Here is a 16,531-nt window from a genome sequence, read left to right as displayed (position 1 = left end):
AGGAGCACCACACAAGTGTTCAGGAAGGTGAGGTACAACTGGAAAAATATCTATTTCGCTCTGCTGGTACTGCTGGTCCTCGATTTTAAGAATGGAAAGCTGATAGCTCAGGCCTCTGCCTGGCACGTCACAATCTGCATGCTCATACCTCGACAGACATAACAGTGAGTTGGTTTTGTCAGGTGTAAACAGTGTTTTCTCACTTTCTATAGAAGTGCGCCTTCGTTATTATTCAACATTTAATTAAGTCAAAACACCAGAAAAGATCTGGTCGTGAGTTTTAGCACCCACTCGAGATGACACCAATGACAGAGACAGAGTTGGATCCTGAACCTGTAAATAATATTCCAGAGAGATGAACTGGATTCGACAGGAACAAGCACCATGCCAACAGCCCAGGTCGGTGGTCATGTGGACACACTGGTCGGGGCTCCACAACCCTCCTCTGTAGGACTGCGGGGAAGCCACATCCCCATCAGCCTCAGCTGACTTATCTGAGAAAGGGGGATAACACTGACTCAAGGCGAAGTCAACCCTGGACAGAATGCCCTGTATGCGAAAGCAAACCATCAGTCGACACTCTGCCACCCATAGTACCACGAAGAGATTCTCTTTGGCCATGCAAGTTACCAAATCTCTGAGGCAACCTGTACCCCAGTTAACTCATTCTTGGCCTTGGATAGGCAGGTTAAAAATCTTACTATCCAGTGTTTTTTTGTTTTGTTTTGTTTTGTTTTTGATTCTTTACCACACGGGACAGGTGAGACTCAGGTGCGTCCCCTGACTATTCCCTGATACTCAGGATGATGTCATCTTTGACAGAGAGAAGGAAATAGCCGCATTATCCCAATAGTCTTCCAAGTCTTATAAACATGCTCAGATGTTGCCAGACACTAGTTTTCTTCTGTAAGAGAGATTAATGAGGCAAGAAGTGCCCAGAAAGTCAAGATTCTAAAAAGTGAGAAGCTGAGGGGACCTCAGAGGACATGGAGTCTGACCCCTCGATCTTGTGTTTTGGAACCTGAGCTCTAAAGGGTAAAAAATGGACATCGATATTTACTTAGGGGTCAGTAGTTCTGTGATCCTGGTCCCAGTTTTTTGAAACCTTTTAAGTGATGATAGCAACAATTACATTACAGCAAATTATAATGTGTACATCAAAATGCATATCAGGCATTGACGGTTATTATTAAGGGCATATGGGGGTTTTACTTAAGATTTGGATGGCCCAGGTCAATGATGTGGATGAACACACAGAAAATTTAAGTGTTTGTGAATAAACATAAAAAATAAATGGAACGTAGAAGGATACGTACCCCGGCTGGAGAGCAAAGACAAATTCAAAGTTTGGGGTTTTATTGCTTTAGTGTCTCAGCAACTTATTTAGAAATGACACTCGCATCCCTCCCCTTTCCAGTATGAACCAAGACTACCTCTGCTCTGGCCCTCAAGTGGGGCGGGGAGAGGGGTGCCTCCCAGGAGCTCCAGTCCCTAGGGAAGCAGGGAAGGAAAGGAGCAGCCGTTTCCTCCCTCCTCAGGATCTCTAGTTGAAGGAGAATGTTGAGATCCACTGGCCAGAATGCGTTCCTTGGTTTTGCTTCTTACCTATTTGACCATCGACTGAACTGCCCTTTCATGGTCTGATAGGAACACAAAACTGAGGAACGGTTTTCCACAGGAGCCATTCCGCCTGTGCGTGGCTCTGCCCAGAGACGGCCTTCACCCTCCATCCCACCTGCCTGCTCTGGACCAGGTGCAGCAGCGTCCAGTTGACAGCAGAAACCTCATTCTTCGTCCTGGATATCGCTCCCCACATTTCAAATGCATACCCGTTTCAGACCATCACCAGCGAGCAGCTGAACAAGCACACGCGTTCAAGCAGAGAGTTCACACTTGGCAACTGGGAGCCGAAGGAAATAACTTCTATTTTCTCTTGAAAAAATGTATTTTTTATGTCACAGGGTAAGTGGAGAATTGAGATACTATAAACAAAACGTCCACCACACTGTATCACAGTGAATATTGGGGACAAAGATGGTAAGTATCATGATCGTCTTTGGCAATAATTGACGCTGTGTACAAGATTTTCATTTTTTACATGAAGAAAACAAAGTTGCCACCCTAACAGAGCAAACCAGGTGGGTTGGCCCAATATGCTCCCCTAGAAAGGAGGGACTCTGGGAGGAGCAGGAATGACTCACCAAGCGAAGGGAGGAGCGGGTAGGACAGACCTCTCCGGGAGGAAGGAAAGGCTCACAGGAAGGGCCGGGGAAACTCCCAGCAGCCTCCAGGCCGTGGCCGTGCCAGGGAGCACAGCTCAGGCGGGGCTCTGCAGGAGGCACGGGAGGCCCTTTCAGCAGACATGAGCTGTGGCAGAGGCTGAAGGAGGAGCCCGGGATGGATCCGCTGGGTCTGGGTAAATAGGGCCCGGTGTTCACTCTGGAATAATGATGGACAACCACGTGCCATTTGTACAGGGCAGCCTGAGTGCCTAGGTGTGCCTCCTGTCCAGCAGTGGCCAGGAGGCGCCGAGCACTTCTCAGCAGCAGAGCCATATGTACATCACGGTGGACCAGTGGTGGGGGCGATGGCCGGGGAGTTTGGAGGGGGGTGGGAGAAGAGGTCACGGAGACTGGAGACCAGGTTTTGCCTATAGAGTGTGTGGGGTCGATGTGCTGGCCTTGAAGTGGGAAAGCAATGGACGAGTAAACCAGTGTTGATTCTGTCCACCAAATGGGAGAGAGGATGGCTCAGGGATGGTGCAGGCCCCCTTGGGGTTAGAGGATCAATGAGACCGGGAGAAGCCGGCTAGGGACCCCAGGGGCCAGGAGGAGGCCAACTCTGTGCTCACTCAAAGCAGAACGAAGTGGCCTGAAGCAAGGGTGGACACACAGATCACGGTCCTGGGAGTGGACTAGGTAGCCTAACACAGGGGCCCGGCTAATGGAAAGCAAGGTCAAGAACAGGACACCACAAAGAAATGTCCTGAGAAAAACCATTTGATCCAATGAAAGGGAAGTTCAACCGTATGGAGTCACTGGACTGTCCCCGTAGCCCTGACTCCCAGGCGTGCAATAAAAAGCCTATCAAGGTAGCTCCTCCTCTCCTTCGTGGCTGCATACTTGATGCTTGCAAGATTCCTCTCCACTTGTTTCCCCCGCAGCTGCTGGGGATCCTGAATGGCCTAAAGGCCTCGACCTCCGTGTGAAGGCTGAGTCTCCACTCAGAAGCCTGGAAAGGTCTCTGGTGCTCCTCATTTGTCCTGGGGCACAGGGCTTGCCTTTGTAGAGCTTATATCCTAGGACAGCAGTAGGAAGGACGTGTAAGAAGTTGGTCAAAGAAGTGAAAGACAGGGCTGGGGCTGGGGCTCAGAGGCTGAGCGCTTGCCCAGCATGTGCGAGGCACTGGGTTTGATTCTCAGCACCACATATAAGTAAATAAAATGAAGGTCTGTTGACAACTAAAAACAAAAAATTAAAAAAAACAAAGAAGTAAAAGATAATGTCAAAGAGATTAAAGAGGCAAAAGCCTAAAAGTGAAGTGCTGGCAGGGTGACAGGCAGGACTGGGCGGGGTTGCTGTGAACCTGTGACCAGGGAAAGGGAAACCGGCGTAGAAGAAGGCGGTGCTCTGGACACCCACAGCAAGAAGGAGTCTCTGGTGCTTCTTTAAAGTCAAGCAAATGATGTTCCAAGGAATCAAGGGGGAGTGGATGAGATGCGGCCCTGGTGCGTGCCAGGGGCGGTGCTCCCCCTGGGCATCCGTTGCGTCCTCGCCTCGATGCCCATCCTGAGTTACTTGTTACTGCTCACACTGGACGGGCGAGAAGAAAGTCCGGTTCATACTCACCCGAGTGCAGCAGCAGCCCAAGGCGAACAGAGAGCAGCTGGGCACGTCTGACTCTCCAGACCAGGGAGTTCTGACCTGGACAGAGCAGCCCAGACACAGGTCTGGTGAAGACAGCAGCGGCCCACATGTGGGTGAGGGTGACAAGAACTGCCCTACGTCAGTGGCGGGTGCCAGGGAAGGTACGGGCTAGCGCTGCCCCAGAGCCAGCTGGAGGACTCGGGAGACCAGGCACAGGGCGGGTGCACCCGCGGGCCCTGGGAGAGGACTACTGACACTAGAGGAACTCGGGGGCTTAGGTGGACACCAGGCGTGCCTTGGACGTGTCCGCTGATGAAGGCAGGTGTCCCCGCACAGCAGGACAAGGAAACCCCGGCAGGTGGGTGGAGACAGGAGCTCCAGAGGAGGGGGAGGCAGGACTCGCCCTTGGTGTTCAGGGGCACTTCTGCAGCATCCCATAAGGAGCCCGTCCACCTCCCTCCCACCTCAGCACGGAGCTATTCCTCTGCACCCCCCATCATGACTCGCCCCAGAAACACACAGGAACACACACACACACACACACACACCCACGACCAATTTAAGTTAATGGCCCTACTACACAGAGAGAGTCAAAAAAGACATGCAAAACCACATTTTGTTTAGATTCAAATGCACAGTGTTAAAATGCTGTGAAATCACGTGGGCTTTGATTCTTTTAATGTTATTCAATTGATGTCATTAAAACAGCAGAATTAGTCCTATAATCATTCCCTTCTGAGTTCGACTGTCTGTCTCAAAAACCAGAGAGCACTCATTTCTGTCCCAAGTCATCTTATTTAGGGGAAAATTAGACGAGATAAAGACAGCAAAATTCACATCTCAACGTTCACGTGGGAAGAGGGAGAAAATGCATCTCAACAAGGCCACACTCTCCTCCCGCCAAGCCATCCTGCCATTCGGGCTGGGACTCTGGTGGACACATGGATGAGAGCCAAGCCCGCCCCCTCCTGTCTGGGCACCAAGCACCCCAGCACTCTGTCAGCACCCAAATGTGTGGCTTCTGTTTTGTGCAAATAACACTGTATTTCTGAAAGTCACTCTCCACCACAGCACAACACAGGGACACAGTTGTGAAAATGAACCCAAAGGCTAGCTCACACCATTATTAACAAGAAAACAATAAGATGCTCAAGAGATTTTTTTTTCCCCTTTCACCTTATAACTTCAGCAGCTGAATCATCTTAGTGAGCCTCCGAAGAGTCTAGTTTCTCTGACGAGCAAACCTCACTTTAACTCCACAAGGGAAACCTGCTGGAAGCCAGCCCGTCTGGGGACTGTGGTGTTGCAGGCACAGTTTGTTGGCAAAGGTAATGGACTGGCAATCAGACAATCTGGCTCAATGTGAAATTCTCCCCCACCCAACTCTGTGGCCTCAAGAGAGTCATCTCACCTCTCTAGGAAGGACTTCTCTTATTTATAATATGATGATGTACCTGATATTACCTTTAAGGCACTTCGTAACAGAATCAATCCATGGATAAGGAGTGTTACTACATTAACACCTATTAAGTCCTACTAAGTTCTACAACTGCTTTAGAGTCATTTTATGGATGTCTGTATCCTCTTCATCTTTTATTGGTTCCAACTGTTGAAAAACTATTCATCCATCAGCTTTCTGTTGCTATCGGTGAAATACCTGAGAAAATCAATTTATAAACACAAAATGTTTACCTTGGCTTAGAGTTTGGTTCCAGCCCATGATTCACTGGCCCCACTGCTTTGGGACCATGGCAGGAGAGCATGGCAGAGGAAAGCCACCTGCCTCATGGCCCAGAAGCAAAAGATGGTGTGGGGGGATGCTGGAGACCCATGACATCCTTTGAGGATATCAGCCCAATGACCACAGCCCTCCCAGAAGCCTCACCTCCGACAGGGCTCACTGCTCCCCAGGAGCGCCCTGCCCACAGCCATGCCTCTGGGGAACGCTGAACAGCCAAACGCCAGCATGTGCGCTCTCCATGGAGAATAATTTGTGCTTTAATAAGGAACATAAAAGATGGTGTGATAAGTGGAGAGCCAACCAAAGCTAGGATTTTAAAAAGTGACTTCTTCTATTTTCATTTACAAACCGAGTCTCACCCATGTGAAAATTCAATTGTAGTTCGAAGACCCTAACAGACCTGTATTAATTTAAAAATTCATATGGAAAAAAACCAAGTTCACAGACAGCTAAGTCCACCTTGAAAAAGAGGGGAAAATAAGCAGGACCTAGTGAACCAGAGGTTAAGTTAGTCTAACCAGCTTTTTGAACGAGTTGGCCAAACTTGTTAAAGAACAAAAAGAAAGAGCCAAAAGGTGGCATTAACTCGAAGAAAAAAATCACCCCAGGAGAAAATAAACTGGGTCCCTACCAACCACCCAACACACATGAACTTAATTGAATGGGTTAAAGACCTAAATGTGAGAAATGCAATCTTTTACATAAAAGATAAAGACAGTTTTATAAAAGAAGGATAGGGAATCATTCATTTTGCAAAGCTCCCAGAGTAAAATATTAACGAACTGAATTACATCCAAATTACAGATTTCTGTTGGACAAAAAATGTAATGGACAAAGTTAATAGAAAAGTGTCAGGCACAGGTTGCCTGTAAGTCTGTAGGAAAAGTACAAAAGCTTCCATGGGAAACTGCAGAGTGAATTCAAGGAAAAATCTGCATAAGGGAAAAATCCAAGAGACAAGCATACGAAGAGATAATAACATTCATCGATAATCAGATGAGAGGAAAATAAAGCAAAAAGATGTTTTCTATGCACAGAAGTAAGGAAAATTAGAAAGATTACAATGCCAAGTATTGGTGGGATGTGGGTAAAGGACCCCTCATGCTGCTCTTGGGACCTTGGGTGAGTCATTTGGGAGGTCATGGGAGAAAACTTTATGAAATTACTTGTATGCAGTATCTGGGCTGTGTACACATGCACTGTGGCCCAGCCAGTTACTATCAATCCAGATCCCAAGTAAATCCTCCCTGCACTTTCTAGTGAGGGATGTGTGTGAGGTGAGATGGACAATACAGACATCCATGCAGGGGGAAGAACCTAAGTAACATGTGTCCTGAGCACATTGTAACTCACAAGAGCGTATGGATTCCATGACTTTGATGCACCCACGGCAATACTGTGCACCTGGAAACAATGCAGATGGGAGAGAACTGAGAAAGAAAATGGAATATACAACTCATACTACATAAATTAAAACGCGATCACCATAAAGTAGGATTCTGTGCACATTTTATAACATGCCCACTGACCAGTACAAGCACTTTGAATAGTTGGGCTCCTGAATAAATAGGAAGAAGGTGAGTGTGTGTGTATCAGCATGCACAGGTGCATGTGTGTGCAACCAGTTGGCCCCTGTGAAAGTTGCACAGATGTGTGTGCATGTGTATCATCAAACAAGCCTCACATGACACACTCTCATTACATGGAAGGTACTCCGTTGATACTTTTATTTTTTATTTTTTTGGTACTGGGGATTGAACCCAGCAGTCATAACCAGTGAGCAACATTCCCAGCTCTTTTTATTTTTTGAGACAGGGTCTTGCTCAGTTGCTCACTAGGTCCTCACTAGGTTGCTGAGGCTGGCTTTCCACCCGTGATCCTCCTGTCTCAGCCTCCCAAGCCACTGGGATGACAGGCATGTGCCACCACACCCAGCTTATACACGTATTTTAATGCTGATCCCTGGCCACTAAATCGACTGCATGACCTACCCACGGGTTACAACTTTCCATTTTAAAACCTTGCAGCAGAGAATAAAAATGAGGAGGGTAATGGCGAGGTGCCGGGGTCGTCATACGAGCGCCGGACACGCCTGGGAACCTAGGACTCTAAACACCAGTGGGAGCACCGGCGGCAGCGCTGAGAGAAGCCCTTTCTCAGGCAGCCTTCTCCGGGGATTCTGGTCCCTGGAGTGGCAGGCGCTGGGACGGCTCCCGTCACGTGACTCTGACCTAATAGGCACTTCCGGAGGGTGAACTTTTCACCCCTACTTCAGCCCTGACTTGTGGGACTGAGGCCAAAACTAGAGCAGGAAACGATGTGCCACTTGCTAACGCATAAAGGGATATTTTAAAACATAGAGGGACCTTTTAAAGCATTCCTTAAACACATTTAAATAAGATGTAGAACTATGAAAATAGAATCCATCTCTTAGAAACGGGAAGTTTGCAAACAGGGGTGAAGTGCCGAGGACCCCAGATCAAGTGGGAAAGCGGGAGAACAGACCCAGGCGAGCAGGAAGCTGTCCGAGGAGGAGGAGATGCTGGGCAGGGGCAGAGGAGTGGGCGGGCAGCTCCCAGCTTCAGTCCCATAACAGAAATGAAAAGCACACAGGAATGTCTACCCAGGCAGCGGACCAGGGGCTGGGAGCCCAGCTCTCCGTCCTCCTCCCACCAGGTTCTTCACAGGACACACGTTTTGGGACCAATACCACAAACAGTCATGTTAAGTGTTCTGAATAGGCGTGGAGACTGCTGAGCTCAACAGGGCTAGACGCTTCTCGGGGGTCGGGGCTTGAGGAGCAGCGGCTGCTGCAGAGGGCTTCTCTCCCCACGGCTGTGCCCTCAGGCAGAGGTGGGACACCACACGGCCCCTGCGGTCCCCCTCTCTGCAGCCACCGTCAGCAAAGAAGAGGAGGCAGCATCCCGAGACCCATCCCATCTGGGGACACTGTGCCTGGAGGGCCACCTTTGGGGAGGGACCCCTGAGAGCTGACTGGAAGAGCTTGGGTTTGAAGGGGGATCCAAGGAGGACTGGTGCTTATACAACAGGGTCAGGCGAGGTGCTCTTTAGGACAAAACAGACCAAAACGCAGTCAAGAACTATTTCCCACAGAATCCACATCCTAAAAGGGACCTGAAGAAGACAGGTAACCCACACGTGGAAAGGACAGGTAGGGAAGGGAGCGAAGTCAGCCAGATGAAGGAGGGACGCCACACAGGAGCCAGGATGTGGTTTTGATTCATTTACCAGTTTCTGGTCCTTAGGTGACAGGTGTTCACACTGTGCACTACCACGCTGGAGAGACTGATCAGCTGTTCTGGATTTTGATGGAAACCTAGTACGGGAAAGTAACTCCAAAGCCATCTCTGTGGCAAAGCCTCTTTGCCTGCACTGGTTCACCCCGCAGCTCTGGGAGGGCAGGGCTGTCCCCTTCCTGCAGATGCAGAGACAGACGTCAGGATTAAGGGGCAGAACCAAGACTGCATTCTAAAGCCTGAGCTTCCTGACTTCAAATTGTCTTTTTAGGAAGCTTACTAACTCTCAGAAAGTATACCTAAGTGAAAACAGATGAAGCCAAAAGGAAAAAATTCCTCTGTTTAAAAACACACTTGAATAGGAGCTGGGGATGGAGCTCAGTGTCCCAGTGCATGGCAAGCATGTGCAAGGTCCTGGCTGTGCACCACAAGGCACAAGTCAACTGACTGATTAAGAAAGAACACAGAAATGGGTTTGGCTCTGGAAAAGTGAAGGACCAATGTCACGGTCTTGAAGTTGTACTGTGTCATTATTAAAGATGGTATCTTTGGGAAGCTGGATGAAGGTACATGGAAACCAGGTGTGCTCTTCACACTGACTTGCGACTAACATTACTTTAAAGCAAAGAGGGTTTTATAGGAACAATGGAATGCACTTTTTGGATGGTTGTATAGTATCTTCTCTTTGGATATCTGCCTGTGTACATGTATGTGTGTTCTAAAGCCTGATTCTCAGGTGTCTACAAAGACCTAAATACCACAAGTGATGAAATAAAATCGGAATCCTTCTAATCCTATTCAATTTTTTAAAATTTTATTTTATTTATCTTCATGCAGTGCTGCTGAGGATTGAACCCAGTGCCTCCCACGTGCTAGGCAGGCACTCTGCCACTGAACTACAGCCCCAGTCCTTCTGTTCAATTTTAATGTATTTCTATCAAGCATCTCTTACCACATGGGATCATATTCTATCTTCTTCACAGTTTTTGTCTACCATATTTTGCATACAGAAACCAAGGAGGTACAGCTACCAGTCATATCCAGACTGAACACAAGAGTAAAATATCTCTCCTAAGCACTATTTCATTAGAAGATTAATATATTTATCCTAAGAATTCTTAAGCAACTTTTTTTCAATCAATGGAACAATTTTAAAACAGTCTTTGTTGAATGCCTTATCATTCAATTGACTATCACAACATTATGAAACAGGAGTATGCCCATTTTACACAGACTATGAAAGATTACTTTGCCCAAGTCACCCAACTAGTAAAAGGCAAAACGTGGATTCGAACTCATATCTCTCAAGATAACCCCCTCCCACGTACCACTGCTCCGCCACACTTTCTCTCCTGTTCTAAAAGCATCTACTATATTCTCTGCCCATCATGTCTTACAGGCAAAATGTCCATTCTAAGCACGTTCACAAGTTAAAAAAAAAAAAAAAATTTCTTCATGTTCATTCCTGGCTCCTAAAGTTAGAGTTTTTTCCTAAAGCTGAAGAAAAATCCTCGAAGAATGAAAGAAATGCAAGTGGTATTCCAAGCACCAACGTGTGCACGCTCAAGTGGAAAACAGGAGAGGAGCTTCTGCCAAGTTCGTTTTGGCCCCATTTGATACTATCTCACTGATCTGAGTCCAACTTACATTTGTTTCTCTCCATCTTTTCCTCCCCCGTTTCCTCTTCATTCCAGAAGAATATAAAAAGCATAGCAAGGAGGCTGGACAGAGTTTCCAAGAACACACTGAAACACTGTCAAATAAGGCAATGGCTATCTAGTCCCCACGGAGCTGCGTTCCAATTAGGAAGACGCTAAATGCCTAATGCAGATCCTTACGGGGCCACACAGAACAAGAGACAAGATCATCTAAATATTGGTTGTGGAAACAAGTATATTTGGGGGAGAAACAGTTAAGAGAACTAATTAAACATGCCTTTTCATCTGTACTGATGCACGGGATGCTGTAATTTAGTGTGATTCAACCTTCAAGCTGGATATACTTTTTAATTCAAACTTATATTTTAAGTCTGTAATTACATTTAATTCTACTTTCAGCCTTTGTTCTCCAGCACTGATTCCTATCTGCTCAACTCTGGTGCTAATGAACCTCAGATTTCTTATGCTTATAACTTTGCACCATCAGAACTCAGCATTGTTTTTGAAGGTCAGTGAACTGCATCACAGTGACCTTGACTTCCCTTCACATTTGGAAAATTTTTTGGTTAATATACATAACTGGTTATTTTATAAAAGGCGCATGCCATTTGCAATCCGTCTTGCTTTTAAAAGGGTCAGTGAAAAGGTGGTGCTGCTTGGTCTGTAGTTTTAAGGTCACCCTACCACTTTCTTCCCTGTGGGGTGAGATGGGATGGCATCCCCAGTTCTTTCCTTCCAAACTTCCTGGTGAATTAGAGGTGGTACTTGTTTAGTACAACAGGAAAGATAACACAACTTTCTAGAAAGGGAGACACACAGGCTACTCCTTAACTGTCTGCTCTCCTTAATGACCAGGCACAGCTTAACGAATACGAGCTCTTTTGCCCAGAGCTCAGGCAATGGTGAAGTTCAGTCCGTCCCCTCAGAAAAGAAAGCAGAAATAAGATGCAACCAAAAGTAGCTGAGTCGGGCTGTGTTGACCTGGGAGGAACCACGGGAAATATTTTAGTGCCCTCTCTAACAGGTTCACACTCTGATGCAGGAGATAAAGTTAGCAGACTATTATCATTCAGCGTGATGTGGCATGTCACCAGACAAGCACAGCTTGCCAGGGAATGTGTAGGAGGGACTTTAACACAGCCTGAAAGAGGAGTGTGGGCACTAACAAGAGTTCTCCGGAGGAAAAGCACCCAAGGGACCAGGAAAGAGGAGCCACTCTGCACCCAGGGATGTCCTACAAATGACTGGCAACCCAGAGTGCTGGGGGGATGGGCAGAAGTCGGAACCCACGGGCACGGCCTGTGGGAAGGTAACAGGTACCTACTGCCGCTTTGGAAAAGAGGCCCGCAGTTCCTCCAAGTATTCAGCAGAGAATTTCTCCACGATGCAGAGTTCCAGCCCCAGGTCTACACCCAAGAGAACCCCAAACACACATCCATACAAAAGCTGTACAGGAACGTTCACAGTGGCACTGTTCAAAATAGTCACAAAGTGGAAACAACTCAAGTGTCCTCGCCTGACGGATGGACAAACAAGACATGGTGCATTCCAAATGCCTTTTGCTGTGAACAAAGCAGCCACGCAGAAGCCTCCAGAAGTTCACACCGTCCAACAGAAGCTGGACGCAAAGGGCCCCCCAGTCTGCGGCCCCACGTGTGAGAAATCTCCAGAATAGGCACATTCTCAGGTACAGAAAGCAGATCAGTAGTTTAGCGGGGCAGGAATGGGGAGTGAGTCCTAACGGGCATGGGGTCTCTCCGGCATGAGACAACGTTCTGGAATTCCATCCTGGGGACGGCCATGCAATGCTGGGAATCTGCCGAAAAACACTGAACACCAAACGTGAAAATGCTAAATTGCAAGGCATTAGAATCATCTCTCGATTTAAAGAAAGGAGAAAAAGGAAATAAGAACGAGGAAACAAAAACCAACAATGAAGAAGGAAAAGCGGAAGGAGCAATGGGTGACAGGGAGAAGGGGCTGACCTGGCTGGGCGAGAGGGCAAAGGCCCTGCAGGGCAGGGAGAGCGTGGGCAGGGAAGGCTGGTGCAGAGCTGCACGCTGACCAGAGGCAGCAACGGCCGGGATGGGAGGGGCTGAGGTCAGAGCTGGAACCTTTTCTGTTGGGGACAGAGTGGGGAGAGTGCTTGCTGACTGGAAAATAAGCCAGGCTCCAATTTCTCCCACCCGCCCCTTAAACACCGTAGAACAACTGATTCACTCGGGCACAAAACGAAAGGCCGCCTCTTAGAGGAGACTCTCTCCTCCGCTCAGCCTCCTTAGGTCTAAGTGGATCCTGGCTAATTTCCCGCTGCTTTTTATGGCAAACTGTGCACTTTTTCAAGGCTTCCTGTGCCGTTTTTCCATCACTCCAGTCCGGCGGCCGGATGCCTCTGAGTTTGTGACATTTTGTGATATTACATTTTGTGATACCGTTTTAATGGCTGGGTATGGCAGACATCAAAATGGATGTGATGATTCTGAGTAGGAAGCTTTCAACACCTAAGGCAAAACACACTCCCCGCCTCCTTCGGTACATCTTCTCTTTCTCTCTGTCTACTGGCATTTGACTACGACCTTTTCAACACAAAGAAACCAGAATTCTGGGCCGGGGATGCAGTTCAGTAGCAGAGCACGGCTGGGCACGTGCAGGGCCTGAGGCATCTCCAGGAAGGGGGAGAAAATCAGGATTCTAACTGTTGTCTTCTAGAATTCAAGACAGCCTAATACCTCTTGTTTTCCATGCTGAAAAACTCGTGTTTTACATCTAAATAAATAAAATTAACTTTTACCTGGAGTTGTTGAGGTTGATACGGAGTCTGAGCCTGAGGATCTTGTCAGAAACATCCAAATCAAGACCTAGATTTCCACAGAGATGACAGAAGAACACCAGGTGATTTTACCTGTGGACAAGTGGATGCCAATTAGAGGCTGTGTGGAGGATGGAGTTACAAGTCCCCCTACTCTAGAATCACCTGAAGACAGCGCCATCCAATCCAGTTTAGTTACCTACAGCCAATCAGTCTGCACAGGCGAAATGGAAAATCACTTACACAATTCAGAAGTTTTAAATAACTTTTATTAGGTCGTTATGATTGTTCTATTACTAGTTATCGTTAATCTCTTCATGTGCCTAACTATAAATTAAATTTAATTATTTTGTATAAGAAAAGTCCTAGCACATAGTGTCCAGTGCTGTATGTACAGACAGAAGGCCTTGGAACATATCTCTCATGGCTAAGGTGGGGAGTACTGTACACCAAGTCTTCAAAAAACATGAAGTTCCTTTTTCCTAGACATTAGAGAAGTATATACTCACCAACATTTTCTGAAAGCTTCCTATATAGCAGGTACTTTGTCACATGCATCTCCATTTTTAATGACATTTTACAGATAAAGAAAATGGACTGCCCAGGAACCACAGAGCAAGACTCATACCCAGCGAGTCTGGCTCCAAGATCCGAGTTCTTATCAAGACACGTGCCTCCGGACGTAGGTCCACATCTTCTACCCCATGAAAGTCCTAAATCCTAGAGGTGTGAGGAATCTTAGACAGTTCATGCCATTGTGTTCCTAGTGCTTCTCAAAATATGCAAATGTTCCAAAATTCAAAATAGCTAGTCAGGGGATACAGGGAAGAGAGACTGAGCAAGGGGAGAAACGCCAGCTAGAGGCTGGACTAGTGGCTACGACGTGCCAGCAGGTCTGAAGTCCACAGCACCAAAGGTAAAGCCACCCGGACGGAACCTCCACTCTTCCCTCCACGGCGCGCATCCTTCTGTCTGATGAGTCATCCACACCCCTTTGGGCTCTGAGCAAAACCTCCCTCTTCTCTCTCTCACTGCCAATCAAACTCTTCTTTCATTTTATACTGTAATTCAGGTCTGTCCTGGACAGTGAAGCAAGTGTTAGGATAAGAGAGGGCCCAATGTGTGCTTTTATACCTTTAAGAAGGGAGCAGAGCATGAAATGCACACACACACACACACACACACACACACACACACACACACCTCATGCTGTGCAAATCTCAAGTGCCATGTGTCACAAGCTTGGCTGGAAGCCCCTCAGGGACAGGATGCAGCCTGGAGAGCCCCGCGCAGGGGCAGGATGCTCTCCCTTGGGACATGCCGTGTTTTCTAACATAAACCTGCCGAGATCTGAGGTACGACGTGACGTGAGCCTGCGGTCACTCTAACCCCTAGACATCTCTGCCAAAGCACACACTTCGCCCTGGATCTGGATTCTCCAACCCCGTTTCCTTTGTCTCTGTCTTGACAATACCATCTTTGTCTCCACTGTTTTTCCCGAATAATCAACATAGAAAGAACCCGAGGGCGTGCTGGTGTTGGGACTGGCTTGGGGTGAGAGAAGCACCTTGAGGGATCACTGGGCAGTGCTGGGGTCCACCATCGATGGCCTTGCTGCCTCTATCCTCAGCATGCGAGGGGATCCACCCACAAGGCAGGTGCTCTTAACCAGTCCCTCTGGCTTTTACTCTACATAAATCATAGACCCTGTCATCACACATAAAAATAAAAGCAGCAGAAAACGTACCCTCGTAAGCACTTTTGCTGATACTGACAACACAGTCCTCGCAGTAACCCCACCTGAGGGGTCTGGTTATGATCTGCGTTTTATAGACCAGGAGAGAAGCGGGAAGGGTAGTTCACTTGCTGAAGTCACCTGCTGGTAAGTGGTAAAGGCAGATTTGAGCCCCGTCATCTATTTAAAATGACTGACGTCAACATGACACGGGTAAGGATGACTCTAAGGCAGTCCATATGAGTGACTCCGTGCAGGTACACAAGTCCAGAAAAGTCCTGGCTTCATGAAACTATCCTTTTCCGTCCAACAAGGCCATGGCACATCCAGATCTAAAAATCTGATCTGATGATGATACACTATAAGGTTCTTATCAAATAAAACCCAAAATGAGAATCCAGGGGCTTCTTCCTTTTAACTTTGTGCAATAAAGTAAAAACCCAAAGCTAAGCATTCCTCTACTAGTCATTTTTTACTACTTTATTTCACAGGAATTTCAAACTTGCAGAAATGTCCTACGAACTGTGTGTTAGCTTTTTGTCACTGTAAGACCAAAACACCTTCTCAGGACAACTGGCGTCAGGGGGAGATCCGTTGTGGTTTCAGTCTCTGGTCAGCCCCCTCCTCATGCAGGGTAACAGTGCTGTGGTCTCCTGGCTGCATTCCATCAGGCTGCTGTGATGTCCGTCTGCCCCACACGGTGCTGACCTTTGACCACTGGCCTGAAGTCATGCCTTCCAAGTCACTGCAGGAAAGCTGCTGTGCTTCTCCCGGAAGGAGGAAGGTCATGGAGGGGCACCTGACAGTCACAGAAGCTTTCGTCACTGGTAGCACCTGAGCTTCCCTACCCGGGGACATTGCCACGAAGCCTGCCCTCCTTCTGACCCCGGGTTCCTTCTGATCATCGGATGGCGTTGCTTTAAGGAAGCGCTTTCTTCTGCTCACTCATTCAGGCACCCATTTAATTACAACAGTGTGGACTCACGGAGTCCTCCTGTACTTGGTGGGACATCGTCTGTATAATCGAGGTTGAGATTCCCAGGAGCCCCTTCAGGCCGGCTGCTCTGTCCTCTGGGCATCTTCCCACTGTCCCTCGAGTACTTCTGTATTTTCTGACACAATCAGATGTCCAGGCTCATCTTGCCCCTCAGCTGCCTGACCCTCAGAGACGACACAGACCTGCAGTCCCTTTAGCACAGACAGGCATTGAGGAGGGGTGGTCGGCCTGTCCTATCTACTGAGTTGTCACTGAACTTTGGACCACTCATTGAGCAAATTTGAAAAAGCATATGGAGCATGCGCACGGGGCAGGGTGGGTGGTGGTCATAAATGTAATTACACGTTGACATTTTCTCAATTTGTATTTTTCCCCATATACCAAAATCCACTTATATCCGCACTGACCCTGGGGTTCAACTGGCTTCCCCTCCTGGTCTCTGTTACTCTCCCCTGGTGACAGGAAGAG

The 16,531-nt window shown here is 47.8% G+C and overlaps 1 long non-coding RNA gene across 1 annotated transcript; it reads right to left on the bottom strand.

Annotated features, from left to right (window-relative positions):
• Positions 1 to 3,309: 3,309 nt before the first annotated feature.
• LOC306665299 lies at positions 3,310 to 14,447 on the bottom strand. The gene is made up of 3 exons (XR_013764963.1): positions 13,314 to 14,447; positions 8,857 to 9,043; positions 3,310 to 5,523 (listed from the first exon to the last, which is right to left on the bottom strand). It is a non-coding gene; the product is annotated as an uncharacterized lncRNA (long non-coding RNA).
• Between the last annotated feature and the right edge of the window lie 2,084 nt (positions 14,448 to 16,531).

This window comes from Sciurus vulgaris (assembly GCF_902686455.1).
Source record: "Sciurus vulgaris genome assembly, chromosome: 7".
NCBI lineage: Eukaryota > Metazoa > Chordata > Mammalia > Rodentia > Sciuridae > Sciurus > Sciurus vulgaris.
The sequence above is the reverse complement of the archived record's forward strand: the minus strand, read 5'-3'. Positions and strand labels throughout refer to the sequence as shown.